Here is a 21,762-nt window from a genome sequence, read left to right on the forward strand (position 1 = left end):
GAAAACATAAAACTCGTTGTGTAGCTTTTTATTTACCAACAACCAAACTAGGTGTTTTTTTGTGCCTGTTTATTTGCTAAAAACATGAACTTAAGGCTGGGCATATTTTGTTCATCGCAGGTTTATTAGGCGGATATCTGCGATATATAGGAAGTTATTCCTTTAACTAAATGTACAATACGTTGTACGTTGGAAGTTTATGAAATTAGCAATAATTAGTTCTCATAGTTAAGTACATGATTTATGTTATACCAGCTAATTTCTGTAAGTCAATTTAAATGTCTTGTTGTGAAATAAATTAATTCCTTTTAAAGATATGATTAAATAAAACATATTTTCACCTAAAGCAAAGTACGTATAACTGATTAACATTATTTTAACTAAAGTTCAAGTTTGATTTTATATATAAACAAAACAGGTTGAGAATTCAAAGTAAATTTTTACATCAGCAGCTTTTTCCGATTGAACCTGACAATTTTAAATATTATACTTTTTGTTTGCCCAATTTGGACCTTCACGGGTGTGCAACATTTCAAAATTGTGAAAAACAATTAAATATTACACAAAGCCCTTCAACTGTCCGTCAAAAATGTATAACTTGCGGGAAGTCTCAGACTGTAAAAATTTAGACATGCGAGTTTTATAATTAAATATAAGTTGGAGACAGGAATAGAACTAACTTTATTCTATTAAACAGCTAAAATAAACAAATAATGAACGAGGTTTGTCATGGTAAAGCAAATCAAAGTTGTCTCCTGTAAACATGAACTGTATATCTTGCTAAATTCAATTTTCAACAAGATTTAAAATGGTTTACATGCTTCAGAAATACAATATAACTTGAATTTCAGCTGTGGATAAATTGTGAAAATTAAAACCGCTCTAAATTATAATTTTATAATTACTGTAATTTTAAACTATATATATTGTTCTTGCTGTATTTTTAGTTTTTAGCAAAAAATTAGAAACTTTATGAACAGCGTAAAACGTAACATGTTCACGTTTTGTTGTGTTGTTTTTACAATTATCCTTTAACCTAACATTGTTGGATCATTCGCTATTCTAGTGCTATACGTTTTCATCACTGAATTGCAATACGAACCAGGTATTTTTTTCCTTTCTTTTCTTGTCCTTTACTGAAAAGGAATATATATAATGAAAGACCTAGTAAGTCAGTTCAACGTAAAATCTATATAAATCCTACTTTTATATACTCTTGAAAAGTATTGGAAGGTGGGAGATCCCAGTTTTCTGAGTGTTCGAATTGGATGATTGGTTCGAGTTTTAAGGTACACAAAAATTCGAACTGCTCTTAACGGGATTGAATAAAATCGGGTCTTAGATTTTTTTAACTGACTTCAAACAGCAATACCAGAATTTGGAATGGAGTCTGGATCAAATTGAGATTCGAATGTAGTGATTAGTTGATATCTTCTTCTGAGTACCTCTCAAACCTTGCAAAGAAGCAATTTAAACTCACATTGCCTGGACTGTTGTTTATATACCCAAAGTAGCACGCGTAGTTTTTAAAAATAATTTTCAAGATATCAGATGTTTTTCTATTGTTCTTTAGTTTGGTGTTCTGAGGCATTATTGGTTAAGCTGCACTCGTCTTTCCTGATAGGTTTTTAATTGTATTGGTTTTAATTCCATAACCATCCTATGTGTATATTTTAGATTTTACTGAAATTTTACTGTAATTATAATATGGTAAATCAAGGGGGAAATTGGAAATGCTTCATTTCTTATTTGTTTTTTTATTTCAGTGAGATAGAATCTCGTCCTTTTCCTCCATTGCAATACTTTAACTCGCACTGCAATAAGAATTTAATGCGAGATTTATGCAGTATATATTATTTCTAATAAACAGAGCTTATCACAGTTTACAGATATACGATCTCTGCGTGTTTTTTGTTGTTGTTTTTAATTGAACCAAATATAACATATGACGTATATATGCATGTAGAGAAGCATTGGATTATATATAAAACTATTATTATCAAAGTCCATTATATGTGAGAGTAAGAACCCTGAACAGATGTACATCTTCAGTGTTCTGATGTTACCCGGTTTTCAGAACACTATGTTTGGGTGTTGTCGTTTCAGTTAATCAACTTCTTCAAACTTGAATGAGAATTATCGAGGTATATAAAACAAATAATAATGGTTTACATGAAATGTCGAAAGCTGTATGTTGTCTCTACAATACCCAATAAAATACGCTTCCTTTTTGAGAAAAATGTAATAAATAAGACAACTGTGAAAATAATAATAATACGTTTAAAGACTAGCCAAACATTTTAAATAATGGGTATATTAGTATAAAAAGTATAGACCACATGCTGTATATTTTGTATTTGGTATTAAGTTGAAAATTGTGTTAAGTTTTATATAACTCAACTCATGAGATAAAATCTAGCATTTGTTTATAAACATGTTTATAATTTTTTATTCATTAATTATTTTTATTTTTGTCTGATATATCATTACTCGGACTTAACTGTTAACTGTTTCGTTAATAGTTTTCATCCTTATAATGTATGTGTGATTTTAAAATATGTTTTAAAAGAGTTTAAACTGGAGTTAATAAATCACAACATTATAACATTCACCCATGAATGCATTCAACGAATTGTCTGAAGAATTTATCAAGGTTGAAATATCTATCTCTTTCCTGTTTAGATTGGATTGTTTTACTTACGTTTTGAAGGCTTTGTAGTTATAAGAGAAGTCTAAGGACCTGATATTTTTAAACAGAAGAATATGAAACCCATTTATTGTGGGAAAAAAAAACAATTCTCATAAAGCACGAGGAACCATAGCCCATACAAATCACCCAAATGACCTTTTCTTTTGACATATGAACGTTCAACGACGTAGAGAAAATAACAATAGTGTAGCTTTATAACTTTAATTTGTATGGGAGAACAGCAGTCTGCCATCGTCAATAGATCTAACGAAATTCTTGGGGGATTAATGTTGGGCCGTACAGAATCAGACGGCTATCCATGACGTTTTAAAGCGAAGATAGTCAAGCCTGCTAGCTGTCAGTGCCTTGTGACTATCAGTCGATAAGGAGCCTGCTGGACACTGGCTTGCTCTCAGACCTGGACGAATGGACATACAGCTCTTTGGTGGGTTGATAAAATGACAGGCCATATGTGTCCGACTCCGATTGTTCCAACAGAACGCGCGTTTGTACGTTCTCTCGTCGCCATTAAGGTTTCTGTAACCAGCTAGCGCCGCCCTATAACAACGCCTTAGTTTATCCGTAAGACCGAGTCTGTGTATTATTATGTGCAGGTATCTTTCTGTTACTATTAATTTTAGATTTTAAGGGATAATTGTTGTGATTCAGTTTAATAGTTATATATACATATATTGTGAAGTCCTTAATGCAATTCTAGAAAGAAAACATTATTTCGTGAGTTGCATTCGAAACAAATTCAGCTCCACGGTTATTATAAAGTATAGTAATTGTTTATAAATTTCTATTTTTAAAAGTAACCATAATGGTATAACTAACTTCTTCTTTTATGTTTAGGATTAACTATATGTTATAATAACTAATATCTTCATTAAAACTACGCACATGTATTTCGGAAAGAAATACATGTTGGAACGATTTTTATGACCACAGAGAATCAGAAGGTGCGTGTGTGTGTGTTTGTTATAGCAAAGCGACATCGGACTATCTGTTTAGTCCACCACGGGGAATCAAACTCCTGATTTTAGCTTGTAAATCCGTAGACCTACCACTGTACCAGCGGGGGACGAATCAGAAGGTAATGAATAGTAACTCTGAAAAATGTGTATTCATGTTAGAGAAAAGCGGTCAAGGAAAAGTTTTTTCAATGAGATTTTGAAAAGGAAAATATACATAGGTTTTATTATATTAGATTGTGACAGCTATTCTGTTCTGTTTCCTTATTCTGTACACGATGTTATTTAACCAAACGCAACTGAACTGTTGGAAAGAGGATTACAGCAAAAAGCACTGCAGTTTTGTAATGTTTTCGTGGAAGTTTAAACTGATGTTGGCACCACCTTTGAGTTTTTATGTCACATGATTTTACATTTGGTGGTTGAGATTTTTCTCCATGTTTTTGAAAGAGTTTTTAGTAATTGTCAGATAATATAACAATAACTTATCATATTATTAAAGTAAAAAAAGATATGTAAAAATAGCTTCAAACTGCACATAGTTAAACTTCACAAGCTGTTTAAAAAACTTGATTAAAATAATGTCTATTTCTAACGAATTTTCTGACTAGTAATTTGTTTAATGATCTATAAGTTTATAACACTGTTATAATTCTGGTAACCAACGCTTCTCTCAAAACCCTAAGCCTTTTTTTAACATAGACTGTAATAACCGACAGTTCATTTTGCATGTTATATCAATACCTAATCAGAATTGATTAAACATTTTAATAGTTAAACGTAAAGTGTTATTAGACAGTCTAAAACAGGTCATTTACAAGTACACTACGTCAATCACTGTGTTGAAAGATGTACAGTATTATTCACAAGACACGAAACTATAGTCATGGTCATACATAAAAATGTACACTGTATAAATCGCAAAATTAATCGGATGCTAGCGAGCATTATTTACAAGATTTTACGCAAACATAAGTACATCATATTAATCAGAAGTTTGAAATAATAGTAGTCATGATTATGCACAAGTTTTTAAGCAAAGCGTAAAACTACACCACATTAATCGAAATAGTTGACGCGATAGTAGCCGTCTTTATACAGAAGATTCTAAACAAACCGTTAAATAGTAGAACACAGTAATCATACATTTATCAGGATGGAAATGAACAGTGAATTAACCATAAAGGTAACAAAATAGTAACAAAGGTTATCTACAGTATTTTAAACTAAGACTGTGTTATTTATTTGCCCCTTGCTATACAAATTAAGTTTGTACAGTAACTGTGGTAATATATATATATTTAAAATTACTATGCATTATACGTATTATGTTATATTAACATAGCCTTTAATCTAGTCGAATCGTGAGAAAACCAGACTAAGTTCAAGAGCTTTGGCTAGCTTAGGACTTTAACAAGCAGTTATAATTCATATGTTAAACGAACATTGTAAAATAATCGTTCTAATAAAAGTGCAATAATGAATTAATACTAATAAAAATAAATGTGTTAAGCATTCTCGTCAATACTGTCATCGAATGAAACCCAATAGAAAGAATAATATCGCTTACGTATGGATCGCATATCCAGTTGTTTCTAACTTATATAATAAGTAGTCAATGCGAAATAATCTTAATAATAATTTTACAATAATGAATGTATCAAACATTATTAAATAAAACTTTTAAAAATAGATATATCACAGGTTTCAATTGACATTGCTTGCGAAATAAACTTTAAAAGAAAATAGAGTAAATTTCACTTGCACAATCTATTAACAGCAATGATGTTCCGTTTCATGTGCTGTCGTAGATTTGATCTAACTTGCTGTTCTCTTAAATGTTACATCTTATAGTTGGTTAGTTGCTGGTAAGTACAAAGCTACACAAAGAGCTATTTATTCCTTTCCCGCCATGGGTATCGAAACCAACTCTTTACCGTCGTAAGCTTGTAGACCTACCGCTTAGCCACTATTTTGGACACTTTTTGTTTTGTTTTTTTGCATTTATTAAATTTCGCTACTTGTTTTTATGCGCAGAAAAAAGACTATAAATAAGTTAGTAAATATATGTTAAATAAAAAATATTCAAATTATGTTTCACTTTTCTTTTGGGCTAATGATTCTCTTATTTTTTTTCTGTGTTCATTTTTTTTTATTATAGCCAGGGGCCTCAAAAGATAGAAATGGCTCGGGCCTCTCCGAACCTCTGAGAGGCCCTGGTCGTATAGAATATTTAAACCTGACATAAGGCATTATAATCTGCCTTGGGCTATTCACATCCTTGCAGTATCTAAGAAATTGGCCAAGATTCTACACAAATTTAAATCTGACCAGTGTGATACGCAACGTCGTGTGTGGTATTGCAACCTAATCATCTCTATAACCAAAAATCGTATAGGACAACGTTGTTTTAGGTATTACAACCTGACCAGTATCATAAATGACGATGTATAGAAAATTACAAGTTAACCAGCATCATAACAAACGTTGTGTAAGTCATCGAGTGTTCAGACCTATATACAACATTGTTTTGAGTATTACATTCTGACCAGAACTATAAACGACGTTGTATAGCATAGGGAATTACAATCTAACCAGCACCGTAAGAAACGTTATATAAGCCACAGAGTGGTCAGAACCATACACAAATGTTTTGAGTACAACAGCCTAGCTATACGTATCATTGCTAAGGGTATCCTAGAATTTTTTAATAAGGTATTACAATCTCTTCAGGGCCAGTCATAGCATCGTGTAGGATTCCATAAACTGGCTCTTGCTTCACACTCCACATATAATTGTAAAGTGTATTACAATCTGACAATATTATGATTCAAAGTCATTTATGAATTAACAATATTCGTATCAGATCATTCTTACATAGCGATTTTCTTTTCTTGTGACTTTAAAAGCTACCTAATACTGACCACAAATAAAAAGAAATAAAAAAGTCGCATGACATTTAACATATTTTAGAATTAGTTCTCATAACATTGGGGGAGAAAAAGATCTTTCTTTGTCAGTTTTAAAGAAATATAATATTCTAAAAACTTAAACATTAAAGAAGACATTAAATGGTTGCATGACGTATATTTTACCACGAATTCTCTTAAGGGCGAGTAAAAGGTAGATTGTTTATCAGGACTAAAGTACATAATTAAGGCCAGGATTAAAGGCAATTAGTCAAATTACTTTGTCTTATTCCAGGGACTGAGAATAATATAACATGCTTCGTTTATTTTGTTTAATCGCCCATGATTATCTTAAGTCATCTTAATAGGTATTATTTTACTAATGGTCTTTCCGGTGTGGAATACATTATTGCAAGCACGGTACTCAATTTTATCATTACACGGCTTCTAAACATAAATTATCCACGTGAAAGTAAATAAGAAGAATGTCCGTGTTCTATTGACACCCGAAATTACTCAGGCGTGTACCACAGACGTTTTTGCATAACAAATTGACTGAAGTTGTACAGGTAAAACATTTCTCATTGTAAAACAACGAGTTGAGATCAAAGAACAAGTGTTGACTGGTATACGTATATGTGTGTGTATATACATATACATATATATGCATCTGTACACTGACACTGTGAGTATCATGTCTACCAGTATCCTCGTTAGCAGTAGCTGATGTTACTTAGGAAGCCATTTCATTTCTTGCTCTCGATGTTTGTAAGTTCATACTACCATAATTAAATTTAATGTACAGTTCAGTTTTATCATATTAACACCAGTGTGGATACCTTTTATGACACAGGCCAGAAAATATCACTTTATTTTTCACAAACCTTATATGTATATAAACATATGCAGTGTCTGTCTACAGGCTTTCTCAAGGTCACCTGTCAAGGTCGACCACGAAGTTGGACTTTTATAAACTGCATGCGAAAAATACTCTTAGTTTAACGATTGAATTTGATTTTTGTAATGAAAACTATAAACATTTAAATGTTTATTATTTTCTTAAAGAATGATAAGTTATACTTTTTTAAACATTACAGCTTTGAAGTATTATTTATCTCCGTTTTAAAATTATTGTACTCAGTTTTCACAATTGAATTGGAAAATGTCCAGAATTCTTCCTAATGTCTTCTATTTAATTCCTGATATGCCCATCAGAACAAGCGCATTAAAGTCCAGATTCGTATAATGCTACCTGATAGTTGTGATTCACATTTATATTGAAAGATCCTGGTGTACGTGCGAATTGACTGCCATATTAAATGGTTTTGAGTTTTTGGGTATTTGATATCACGTCCTCCTGTGTTTGGTACGTTGGTCGCCACATGTGCGACCTATATATATATAAAGATACATCTGATAACATCTTGGTATTTTATCTAATGCACCTCCCACATATAATGGCAAAATTACACGTACCACATTTGTCAACTGTTCGTCTACACAAAACTTTTCCAACAATTAATATGAAGTGATAATGAAAGAAGTTTTATATAATTTGCAGTTTATTAAATATAAATCATTTGAGCATTTGTAACCCAAACTGCAGAAACTATATGGATTAAAATCGAAGAATCGCTTCCTGTTCTATAGACCGGAAAATACAGGCTTAGTATACATGTCCCTTCCTGTTTTGAGTACAAGTATTTGTTTGTATCTACTGTATTATTTGATGTATTCTTATCAGTCTCAGTGAAAGTATTCCTTTCGTACGGTTTCAGTTAATAGCAATGAATATGGACTAATTATTTGTTCGAGATAAAACGTATCGGAGTGGTTGTTTTAAAGTAAGACAAGTCTTTAAAAATATCCTTTATATACCTTACAAAACCTAATAGTTTCTGATGTGAGGTATGTGATTAACAAAATAGTTTCTATCTGCATTTACTTGCACTAAAGTAACAAAAGCACTGGATCTGAAATATATGTGGTTAAGAGACAGACCTATTTTCAGTAACCATAAACAAATTGAAAGAACTTCTTCAGAGATCCTTTAAAGAAAGATGGTTATTATTCAGTTTTACATTTATGACTGGCACTGCCATCTAGTTCTATAGTCGAACCAGTTGCGTTGAATAAGATCTCGTAAACACGTACTAAAACAGTCTGCATTTATTCCTGAAAGATTTCCAACTGCAATAAAAACAAAGAGAGTCAGGCATCTAGCAGTTACTATATTTACTTATTTAATTCTACCGGCCACGAAAGTAACAAGGAAAAGAATAATAATTCTTTTTTTTTCTTGAGGAAATATAAAAGTGACAACAAAATACTTGTAAAATAAAAAGTTGTTTTAGTTATCTTTTATAAGATAGACAATAAGATACCCGAACTCTAAACATTGGTATTAAATGTAGATACAATTATTTTTGATAAATTTTGTAAGCTATACTTTATGAGTTAATATAAACTCAAGATATGTAGACTGTGAAATTAGTAAGAAGTTGAATACGTTATATTAAAATGATTTTGAAGGATTATCCTGTCGTTATAGTCCAGCCACTTTCTATCTGTCAACTGTGCATCTTGATAACAACTCTACAGCGTAGTTTCCATTCCAAAAGACTCCACTGTAAGACTGTCATGCCGTAAGCACACCCATCTTTCCTGGTTGTTTTCATTAAACCAGCTGATGTGCGAGAGCAACGTGGATTCTCTCCTGTTATATTTTACTTTCCATTACGAGCAGTTAGATTATTGAAGGTCTCTTTCTGGATTGTACTAGTGCCTAAACTGACTCATTCTTTTCTTTTTTATTACCATTTTATGAAATACATCATTTTGGGAATTCTAAATCTTCGTCTTAGACACGCTGTTATAGACCATCCCCAGAAAAACGATAAATTTTCGACGACGTCACACTACCTATTTAATGCCAAACAATATAAAAAATGTAGTTGTGATACAGTCTGTTCTACCTCTTATATCAACTGTGGTTATAATATGAATTACTTATTTACGTATTCAAAATCGTTTTAATAGAACATACTCTGTGTATTCGTGATATAACTAGAAGAATCTTGTCTATATGTATTTATTTTCTGAAGGAGTAAAATCTGAAACGAGGAACGGGATTACTTGTTCTTATAAACTATGTGCTTGTAATGTCGTATACTCAGTCATTAATTTAATAGAGCATATCACGAAAAATGACATTGTATTCAATTCAAGTATGAAGCGCATGTTTTCGTGAGTTACGAATATTGTTATTTTTGATACTAATAAATTAGTGAAATGAGGGCTTCAGCTCATCGCACTCATCCACTTTCAGTATTCAGTCCGAAGGTTTGCAGCAGTACCATAAGACGATACTTTCTGTTTCTGTATATTTTAATGTATGTAAATATATATATATAAAGCTGTAATTTCATATAAAATGTACATAAGAGCGTAATAGTTTTCCAACTTTTGATAATTAAACTTATAATAATTGTAGCATTATAATGTATTGTGTGCAGGTGGGTCCTTTTAATTAGACGATAAATATTATCATTTATAAGACGATAATCATAGCCCATAGTTATGTATAATAACCTGTTTCTGATTTTTTTTAGCATTTCCATAATTATACGTAAAGCCTTTCTGAAGTTTAACTTTTAAATGAATTTTAATCACAAGTATAATATGTGTAAGTAGTGGTATCAAAAGTTAAGAAAGTCCAGTTTGTTTTGAATTTCGCGCAAAATGTCGTGTAGAGGACTATCTGCGCCAGCCGTCTCTAATTTAAAAAGTTTAAAATTAGAGGGAAAGCAGCTAGTCATTACCACCCACCGTCAACTCTTAGGCTACTCTTTTACCAACGAATAGTAGGATTGACCTTAAAATTATAACACTCCCACGCCTGAAAGGGTGAGAATGTTTGGTGTGACGAGGATTCGAATCCGGATCTTCAGATAACAATTCGCGTGCCTTAACCACTTGGTTACGCCAGTCCAGGAAGAAAGTCTGAACATTAATCATTTGGTAGCTACATACTGTATAAGCTAAATTGTTAAGTTAAATAACATAGTAACCACCGTATTATTACCTTTCGGGTAAGACTAGAAACACTGTGAAACATTTTAATGTGGTTTATGAACAGAGTTGTCGTATATCAATGTACATTTAAAGATATGTATAACACATATTATGTACTGCCTTGGTTTATGATATTGCTAAAATGTTATGTAGTTGAATAATGGGTAATGTTTCGTAAATAATGTGTATAATTGTCTTGTGGCGAATGGAATCAAAGTGTAAATCTAATTCTTGAAGAAACAAGGAGGACTAAATAAATAGTAGAAGCTTTATATATTAACTTGTGTGTATTAACTTTATATATTAACTTGCGTGTATTAACTTTATATATTAACTTGTGTGTATTAACTTTATATATTAACTTGGGTGTATTAACTTTATATATTCACTTGTGTGTATTCGAAGCGACAATGTGTAAGTCGCTATTAATCGTGTTGTTTGTCATACCGAATCTCAGCATGTTACTAGGCCACTACATATAGTCATCAAACTATTTATATAATAAATGTTGCCAAAGACAGTACTTATATCACCAGCCGTGGTGAAGACGCAATGCGAAACTTTGACTGAAATAGCTTTTCTTTTTTGTTATTAAAGGGTGTTTCGTTTTTTGTTTCTAACTATATTGTCAAAATATCAAAAATTACGTTAAAATACTGTGTGAGAAAGTTAAAGTTACTAATAATTTTGAAGGATGAAACTAGTCTTCGTTTTCACACAGCTGTGGCCACTCTTTACAGTCTCCCAACTCTCAACTTCCTTCACTCTTTGCCGCCAAACAAAAGGCAGCCATCTTGTTTTCTACCATTGAAATTTTATTGGCTAAGTTTTAAACTTAAGGCGGAGTCTCTACCCACCACTTCTTTCAATTTTCTCGCTCTCTCACGACTTTATAACGGTTTAATCTTGTTTAAAATTGATATGTATCCCGCAGTGTGATCTGTGTTATAAATTAAAGATAATACTTTAACAAAACACATTATCATTCAAGGTTATCCTTGCTTGACCAGCTGTTAGTGTTATAAAACATATTAAAACATTTATTCTTGTGTGTGTTTTCTTGTTTTGTTCTAAAAATATCTACGTTCTTTTAGGCAAAAGTTGAAAGGAGTGGATTGCAAAAGGTATTAACTATGATTTGCTCGTGCTTTTAGCAATACCATCACGTGCTTATCTGACCAGATTTTAGTTCTGAGAAGAATGACACATGGGCTCTTTTGTACAACAAAAATAACTTAGGCAGCTTGCGTTATCTTCAAAATTCCAAGGTCAAAAATTAATTCTGAAGATAATTACAGTAAGAGGAATAGAAATGGTAGTTGGGCAGTGTACGACGTAAAAAGAACAGGTTCTGTTATGAGTGGTTAAGTTATTATAGACGCTAAATCATCACTGTAACCCAGTTTCTGTCTTAAGCTTTCATTTCAGTTCTTTAATAGTAACTGTAGTAGAAGTTTCAACAAAAAATAGTCCTCATTCCTAGAAAGAAAAAAAAAGTTCAAATTTTATTAATTAATTATTTTGGTAACACGAACGGCATTAGTACATTAAATTTTAGCATTTCGTATGCTTAAATAACTTTCAACTTGGCTCATAAGGAGTTATACTTCAAAATATTATCAAAAAATAACACACATATACGAGTAAATCTCTTGTAAAAATTGAAAGATATTTTAGCAATTTTTAACAGGAATAATTCACTTTAGATTCCACTTAAGCAGATTTTGTACTATGAATATTATTGTTTCTGTTATTAAATTAGAAATTTGCAGTACTGATTTTGTATTCTAGCCTTCAAAAAAGACAGTAACTAGCCTATAGAAAAGCATGCTAGAGAAAAGGTTAACATCAGCACAACCTAAATCAAATTTTAAAACGTGTACTAAATAAACATCGAAAGTTGATGTGTAATTAAAAGTGGAATTTTAAAAGAACTGTAAAGTTAAATTTTCTGAAACTTATATTTTTAATCGTTTGTAAGAATATGATGTTTGTCTAAATATATGATATGGTTCATAATCTAAGACAAAAGTTAGTTAAAGGAGTAAGTTCATGTGTGATAATTTAGTCTAAGTTCATAAAATAATATTGAACTTAAATGTTCGTAATTGATGTCTTAAAATGTTTTACTATTATTACGATTCAAAAAAGATGCCGCATGTTAATAAAATATAGTAGGAATATACTATAAATAATGTATATAATTGATAGTATATAGCTATAAGGATATTAGAGTGTAGAAAGTATAGTAGATATGTATCACAGATATCTGTTGTAAAAGTACAAGGAGTATAGGAATTGGTTATTCCATTGAAGTATCTAATTCAGTGTGAAAATCTGGAAGTTCTAACTTTCAGTATAAATTTATACCACTGAATATTGTCTTAAGCTTCGGGAGGAGAAGGTATTAAGTTATTTTACTTTGAGAAAATGTTTTCTTCAGGAAATACAACAAAATATATATCAACTAATCAGTTTTACACTGTTAGACTTATATCTTCTGTACATTAATTTGCCAACACAAATTTGGAAAACATTATGTTTGTGAAAATCCATGGAGAAGTGTCCTCCATTGCCTCTTTTTGGAACTGGAAGATAGTTCGCAAAAATATATATATTTCTTTTGTGTGCTTTGATTTAAGAGTTAGTTGAGTGACTGAAGTGGTGGTCACTAAAGTGATTAAAGGGGTGGTAATATTAATAAGGTATAATCATAGAGTGATAATAAAAACTGATTTTCACTTGACATGTTCATATCTTGCTTACAGAATGTTACAAGACTTGATTGGTACGAGGTTATGGTTTAACACTAAAATTTAGAATCGTTACGGTTTTAACATTAAAAAAAACGTATCAGATTTTTCTAAAGATTGTGGTACGCACTCAAAAATGAAAGTTTTTTCAAGAAGTAAAGATAGCTAATGAAACAAAATCCATATTTTCAAGGAGTCGAGTTGCATGTTATTTTTCGAAGTAATTTATTTAAACCCAAAATAAAGAAATTCAAGTTCCCTACTTACAGTTTTTATATTTGAAGGTGTTAAACATCTGGTAAGTTTCTGGTTCTATTGAAATTTTTCACAAAAATTTAGAACTACGTGAGAAATTTTCTGTAAATGGCAGTTATATTTATTTGGTGAAATTTTTTCTTGAAGAAATTAAACGCGTGTTGCATACATATTCACTGATACATTAATTAGCGTGGTAAGTACTTTGGTTCCCCTTTTATTTTAGACCGTTATGTAAACCCATTACAGTGAAAGTTTTATAGAGAAAATACGTTAAATAAAAAAGTAGTTAAACAACAATTAAAAAATAAATCCAATAACTCAAGTATTTTCGGAAGATGTGTCTGTTTCTTTTGAAAGTGTTTCTATAGCGGAGTTTCTTTCACTCATGTTATTAAGAGTTTTGTACTGAACTAATTTTAGCCATGAAAATATTGTGTGATGTGGTAAGGCAAAACAAAGGAAAGAAATAAATTAAAAACAAGAAACTGTTGGGTATTTTTTTAAATTAAAAGTAGAGAACTGTGTATGTGAACTACCAGAAACATAACAGTTTTTCTCTTCTTTATATTAATATATATTATGTTGTTTGTTCTTAAGAATGAAACTATACAAAGGGCTTACTTGTGCGCTGCTGACCACAGGTATCGAAACTTGGGTTCTAGTGGTATAAGTTTACAGACATACCGCTGTGCTATAATATGTTAAATAATGTTGTTGTTGTTTTTTTCTGTTTCTACTGAAACTTTGACTGTTGTTTTTTGCTTTTGTAAAATGTCGACTTATAATCCTACAGAAAATTTTACAAATAATGCAACCACCCAAACGTTTAAGTTATTTGTAGAGTTTAAACTTTTCTTAAATGATCATTATATGAAGCATTTCCTAAATTTAATTTTGTTTTCGAGCCGTAAATTACTTAGACCATATTGAAAACTTGGTCATCAGCTTAAATATTTATTTTTGACAATATATTATAATCCAACTGTCCTTTTATTCCTTATGTACCCTCAGTGGTTCAGCGGTAAGTGGACTTGTAACTAGAACACTTAGTTTCGATACTCGCGACAAGAAGAACACAGGTAGAAGCTCCTTGTGTAGCTATGTACTCAACAATAACCAAACAATGTGTTCCGCAGTGTAATTATAGAAACAATTTTTAAAAGGAATCGTGTCGACAGTTTAAGTTTATATACCGTTCTATATGAGATAGAAAGCGTTAAAAGAAAGAGTAAATAAAGTGTCTTGAAGAAGTTATTAACACACAGAATTACTTCATTACTTGTATTCCACGTCCTAACAAGTCTGTAATAACGGGAACAGTGATAAAATTAGCAGTTAGAAATTTTAATACCGTTGGTGTGATGGTTGATTAATTATTATGCAAGGTGAGTCATATGTTCAAAGTATCATAGTTTCTGTTTGTTTTATATGGTACAAATACCACAGCTATTTGTAACTTTTTTTATTAATACTGTTGCTATTGTGGTTGATTAATTGTTATAAATGGTGAGGTATATCTTCAAAGTATCATATAGTTTCTGTTTGTTTTATATTAGTATCCTCTTTTATTAAAATATGTTTTACCAGTAGAATTTATAGCAATGAAAGATGTTTGGCTGTTGTTAAGCGTGAAACTACTCAATAGGCTATTTGTGCTGTGCTCATCGCGGGTATCGAAACCAAGATTTTAGCGTCGTACACCTACAGATTTACCGTTGAGCCACTGGGGAGAAACAAAGAAAGATCTTTAGATTTGTATATTGAATTATATAATATCACACATGAAACTAACTAACATGTGGTATCTATTCGTCCTGTTTCAGTAATGGAGTAGTTAGTGTTGATCTAATGCTGTGGTCCCCGCTAGTACAGCGGTATGTCTACGGATTTACAACACTAAAATCAGGGGTTCGATTTCCCTCGGTGGGCTCAGCAGATAGCCCAATGTGGCTTTGCTATAAGGAAACACACACACTCTTATATCGTTTAGCAAAAGACTTTCAGAAGAATAGATTTTTGTTTGCTTACCTCATTTGCTGGTCAGAGTTTTTGGCGGAGATGTATTACTACCGACCAGTTGAGCATCTTTCCTTATAAAAGCGCATCCGTTAGATATGAGAGTCACTTAGCATTCTGACAAAATCGCGAACTACGAAAGCCTTAAGCATGATATGATGCTGCGTAAACTATGATGGCGGTCAGTATATGCTTGATGTCACGCCTTAATCGTAGATGCAACGTTTAGTCAGCTGGGTGGAGCTAAAAGGGCTGTGTCACAACAAGTATGATTCTTAGTTGTGAATATGTAGTGATTTAGATATTTTCTTTCTGCCTTTACTATGTTGAATACCGTAGATCATAGGAATTCGCAAGTATATATATACACACACATACCTGAGTGAACATTTAAAATTATTAAAAGAAAGAATAAAATATTTACCTGTATATATTACTGTTTGATTTTTTTCATATTTTTAAAAATTAGCAAATTTATCTCCCTTTTTTAATAATATTTTGGACTATTTTATCTGTGATAAAAGCAAAACCAAATAAATCTTTAATGACTCTTTTTATTAATTCGCGGCCCAGTTGATAGTAACTTGGTTAGTGTCCTGTCACAGCCAAAAACTTAAAAATAGCGCTAGTGTTGATCAAATCCCAATATTCAGTCTGAAAACAGTAGTCCAAGAGTTAGCTGTGACTGGCGTTGGTTAGTTATCTCCTCTTTACTCTGTGTAACTTCTCCAGTGGTACCGCAGTATGTTTGCGGACTCACACCGCTAGAAACCGGGTTTCGATACCCGTAATGGGCAGAGCACAGCATACTGTGTAGCTTAGTTTCAAACAAAAACAGACAAAACTCTGTGTAACTTCATCATTAAGAACGACTGGCTTAAATATGTTTTTATGAGTCATGATGACTGGAATAATAAAGTAGTGTTCACTCGGTTCATATAGCTTCTGATACCAACAAAATAAACTTAAACACATGTAAATATTGTAGAGAAAATTAAAAATTATGGGCACATTTTAATAACAATGTGTTCACGGACATTTGACATTTTAAACATCTCTTGACGTCTTACTAAGTCGCACAAAGCCAAATTATACTTCTCTGAGAGAAAAGAAAGATAAACACTGCTGTAACAATAGAAATACGCAGTAACGTAGGCGGTATCACATTTCGAAGAACTTATGAATGAAAGGAAAAAAATGTTTCATATTATGTCAAACAAACTATATCTGCCATATACAATACCAGAACTTATCAGGCCAGCTCCAATACTACAGATATGGTAGTTGTTGTTTTGAATTAAGCACAAAGCTACACAGTGGGCTATCTGTGCTCTGCCCACCACGGGTATCGAAACCTGGTTTTTAGCGTTGTAAGTCCGCGGACATAACATTGAGCCACTGGGGGGCGACATGGTAGTTGTCCATACGCTATATGTATATCGCCAACTTTTCATGAACAACTGTTATGGTATGAATCAAATTAAACAGGTGAACCGTAACTGTCATCAACATATTAAAATTACTGTAACGTAGAAGTACACAGTAATGTAGGCAGCATAATAATTCTAAGAACTTACGAGGAAAATCAGAGAAGAATATGCAATGATATGCGAGAACATATTAATATAAATATTGTGTTACATAGTCACTCTGATTGTCTTTATTAAGTGAACAAGTAGAATATGTTTGTTTGTCTTTTGCAGAAAAATCTAAATAATGTTAAAAATAAAATAAATTGAGTTAGTGTTTGAATTAAACTGTTTGAGATGGCAATGCTTTCCAAGAAACGATGGATTTTCTTTCCTCTTACTTGAGAAGTCATCAAAATTATGTTTCTTCAAGAAAGTTGATAAATTTCACAAAGTCCAAAGAATCATGCAACTGTAAGTAATGGCAATTAGATTTTTCAATCAGTCAATGTTTTTTAAAGATATATATATTTTGTAAGACATGTTCTTCGTAAATGGATTTGTTAACATTCTCGATTAGAAGACAAATGTTTGAACTGACGCGTGCATTGCTCTTTTGTAGATTTTTTTTTCTGCAAAATGAACATGTTTGCTTGCTGGAATGATTGACTTTATGTTGTGTATTGGACTTCGGCATCGTTCCCTAAATCGATTACGTCGCTAAGACTAGAAGAACAAGTCAGTCAGTGGAAGTAATAAGTAGGGTTGGGTCGATAGACCTTTTTTTCTTTAAAAAAAATGAACATTGTATAGCTTAGGTCTGTCGAGGTTTAAACGTTTGTAAGGACGGGTCTCCCAGAGCGTATTACACAGCTATGTCGAACGCCGAAAATACGAACCGTGTTTCAAACGTGCAGCTGTTTTCGTTGATTCGTAGCCAATTCGAAATACCATACCATCGTATAGATACGAATGTGTTCTCCATTTTCTGTATAGGGTAAAATAGCGTGATTTCCTGACTAGACAAATTGAACAGCTATATAGCCATTTTGATAATAATAATAAAAAACCTTCACAAACTGCATCGTTCGCTACTCGTCTATTAGAAAATTGCGAGATAAATAACTTTGGGATTTTGACTAAGATATTTACTCTTTGTTTTCTGAAAATATATTGCGTGGTACATTTCTTAGAATAACAGCGGGGCGAAGCGTTATTTGTTAGACAGAAGTGTTCTGGTTTCGTGTGCAGCAAACCATACGTTATTTCTTTATTCATTACACAAAGTTATCGTTGACCTCGCGTGTTTGATTTTTACACTTGCGTAGAATATTTCTTATGCAACTCTGTTTGTATCCTGGCGTAACATTTGATATTATGTATGTGTGTGTGTGTGTGTGTGTGTGTGTGGTTTACATTTTTTGACAGAACTTGAAGCTATAAAGTTGGCTTTTAATTACTTCCCATGTTGCAGTATTAATAAAAGGGAACATTTTCATACAGTTTGAAACCGAGGAAAGTTTATTAGTATAGATATTAAAATTGTCAAAAACGTATTTTTGTCAGTTTTTCTAAATGTGATGATGATGTTCGAAAACGTGTTTAATAACACCTTCTCTTAAGCGTATTGGCATGTGAGGATGTCGGAAGCATAAGACAATATGTAAATCTGAAATTAAGTTATATTATTGTTAAGTAATTAAACAGTTAGAACGTAATGGAAATAGTAAAATAAAACAAATTATCGGGTAAAATCACAGATTCGATAGCTATTTATTTGGAATTCCGAGCTTAAACAGTATGGCCAAATAAACAATGTAGTTAGATATCTTTATTTAAACTTTAAAAAGCATAAAAATACAAGACAAAAATATTATGAATGCATGTTATAAAGGCAGGGTTGCTTGCTAAATATGTTTATCAATAACTGTGCTGTTTGATATTTTTTTATTAATTAGAGCTTCCTGCTGCTATCTAGTTCTCTTTTTATCTTTCTTATAACGAATAATCGTTAATAAAGCATGCTATAAACAGAATAAATATTTGGTTTTGAATTTTTACTTTGTTTTATATATATATAAAATTGAAACTGTAAACGTTTCCTTTTTTTTTCCCACGTAACTCACCTATTTCACATTCGCAGGTTATGAGAACTCGTTTGGAGGTAGGAGGACAGACATTTTGGGCGAGGGTCTGGGCCCTTTCCTTATTCGATAAAGGAGAATAAAATATTCACAGTTTTAAGATATTTCGATAAAATCTTTGCATAAATCATAAAAACAGTTTTGTAATAACATATTTCTTGTATCTTCGCAAACACTGAGGCAGCATATTCCATTTTGAAAATTTCGTAGTCCGTACTTTTACATTTTCTTTTATAACTCCACAGAATACAACGCATCACGTGCATGAATGCTACAGAACAAGTATTTTAGCCATCTGGCTGCTATGCAAAAGTATCACCAGCCGGTATTTCAATAAATGTATAATGGGCGAAAAATCTAAGACGCCTCACCCCTCCTAGTATCGCACCCCACCTCTTTCGTTGATGTAAGTGCAGGGTAACTGTTGATAGCACCATTTCTTCAAACCTGATCAGATGCTTGTCATCGACTAGGTCATAGTTCTCGAGTGTTATTTCACTTTACAACAACCCCATCTAGTGACGACAAACCGTATTTTCATTGTTGTGAATTTTTCTGATGTAATAATAATCTGAGACATTTAAAGTTATTTAGTGAAATATAGAAGATAAAATTTTAATCAGATTTGTATTTTACAAAAAGTGATAAATATATATCAAAATTGTTATTTGGGATGAACTTAAGTTTTTTTAATTTTGCCAGGTCCCTAAGTTTACTGTATTAATGTCTTATTTAGGTAAATTTAAGTCTCTGATCAGCGTAAAAAAAGCTTAAAAATCGTCTAGAGTACTCTTAAAAACGTAATAAAACAAATACAGATAAAATTAAATGTTTTTTTATGAAACATTGTAGACGCTTACATGTTATTTGAAAATACACACTCAAATAAACTAACTTTTAACCACATACATCATTGTATTGTTAAAAATGTTTTTTTTTTTGCCAGAATAAATATTAATAATGAAACAAAAACAACTCAGTCTTATGAACATAGTTATGGTATATGCTTCCCTAATGTCTTATGGTGGGTTAGCGGAAAGTGTACGGACTTACAAAATCCAAAACCCAAGATTCGATTTCCTTACCTCACTAAATCCCAAGGTGGTTAGGGAAAAGTCTTTAAACCCAAGATTCGATTTTCTTGGTGGAGAAAGCGCATGTAGCTTATTGTGTAGCTTTGTTCTAAAACAAATAAACCTTTACAAAACTGAAGATAATGAAGATACATATTTAAATAGTTAGCATCACTTGTGAAACCTGGTCTTTGAAAACTGATAAGAATATGAAAGTTAGATTACTTATTCTGCAATACAATTTCTTTATGGGATTTGTTGAACTGCTTCTTAATATTCTTGATTATTTCAAAGTAATATTCATGCTTGATCTTAAGTTCACCTTCTCGATATGTGTAAACTCAGAATATAAAGTGTCTTAAAATAATAATCTAAAAATTGCAATTAAGTTTTTCATACCTAAGTGTTGAAGGAAAGCAGAAACTTTTGGAAATTTTCACTATTTCCTAGTCCTTTTAAAATGCATATTATTGATTATTTGTGCTACTCGAAGTTACTTTATGCATTTTTAAAAACTGCGAAATACTGAAAATTAAAAGAATTATTTTCATCAAAATGAACTTACGAAAAAATAATTGAAGAGGGCGTTAAATCAAAACATTAATTCTAATCGCCACATTAGTGATATTACGGATCTATGGAAAATTTATTTTGTTTATGAATATTTGTTTTCATACTGATTGTCATTTCTGTACGCAAGTTAGAAATATCTATACTACACGATATTTTCAGTATAACAGACCTAGAAGTAAGAAAACAAAGTCATGTTATTAATTTTGAAATTCCATTCATCGCTAGATAAGCCTAATTCAATAGTTGAGTTATAGTACGTCGGGGTGACTAATGAGTATGAATGTATCAGTATCTAGTTTCTCCAAAGTGTTTTAATGTCGAGAATATCTTACTATTGAATATTGTTTTTAATTAGATCAAATGTTAGCTGCTAAGGTTTTGAATAGGTCATAAAGTGCTAAGTAACTTCTTAAAAATAAGTCTTAAATACAGAAAGAGTAAAGTCTTGCTGTGTGTACGACGCAAGGCCTAATTAATGCCATTAATAGGACTAACTGATTTAAGTTATAATTGTTTATGAAATTGTTGTGATTTTTATTATTTTCTGCTGATTTGTAATTGTTCTCAGAATTGAAAAGCGATTTTACTTGTAATGTTAAGGGTTACACTTGTAGTGATATGATAATAGCAATTGGTGTATGTAGCTTAAAATGTATTTAAACTTGTATTAGTATAAATACTCTTACGCATTACATATATATATTGATATTTCACTGTTAATTGCTTTTATAAGGAATGTTTAAATTGAGGATTGAGTTTTCAGTTTTTCTAATGTCATATACCACACGTTACCAGCGAGTTGTTAAAATTAATGCCATTGATAAAAATTCTGTGTTTCAATGTCTATGATAATAAGAGGACCTCATTTGTGAATAATTTTAGCATGTTGT

General features: G+C 31.5%; 1 long non-coding RNA gene across 16 annotated transcripts in view; it reads left to right on the top strand.

The window, feature by feature from the left end:
• Positions 1-21,762, top strand: part of LOC143236702 (uncharacterized) — a 326,353-nt gene that overhangs the window by 235,133 nt on the left and 69,458 nt on the right. The gene's annotated exons all lie outside the window — the stretch shown is intronic.

The sequence above is a fragment of the Tachypleus tridentatus genome, chromosome 13 (assembly GCF_004210375.1).
Source record: "Tachypleus tridentatus isolate NWPU-2018 chromosome 13, ASM421037v1, whole genome shotgun sequence".
NCBI classification, from domain to species: Eukaryota; Metazoa; Arthropoda; class Merostomata; order Xiphosura; family Limulidae; genus Tachypleus; species Tachypleus tridentatus.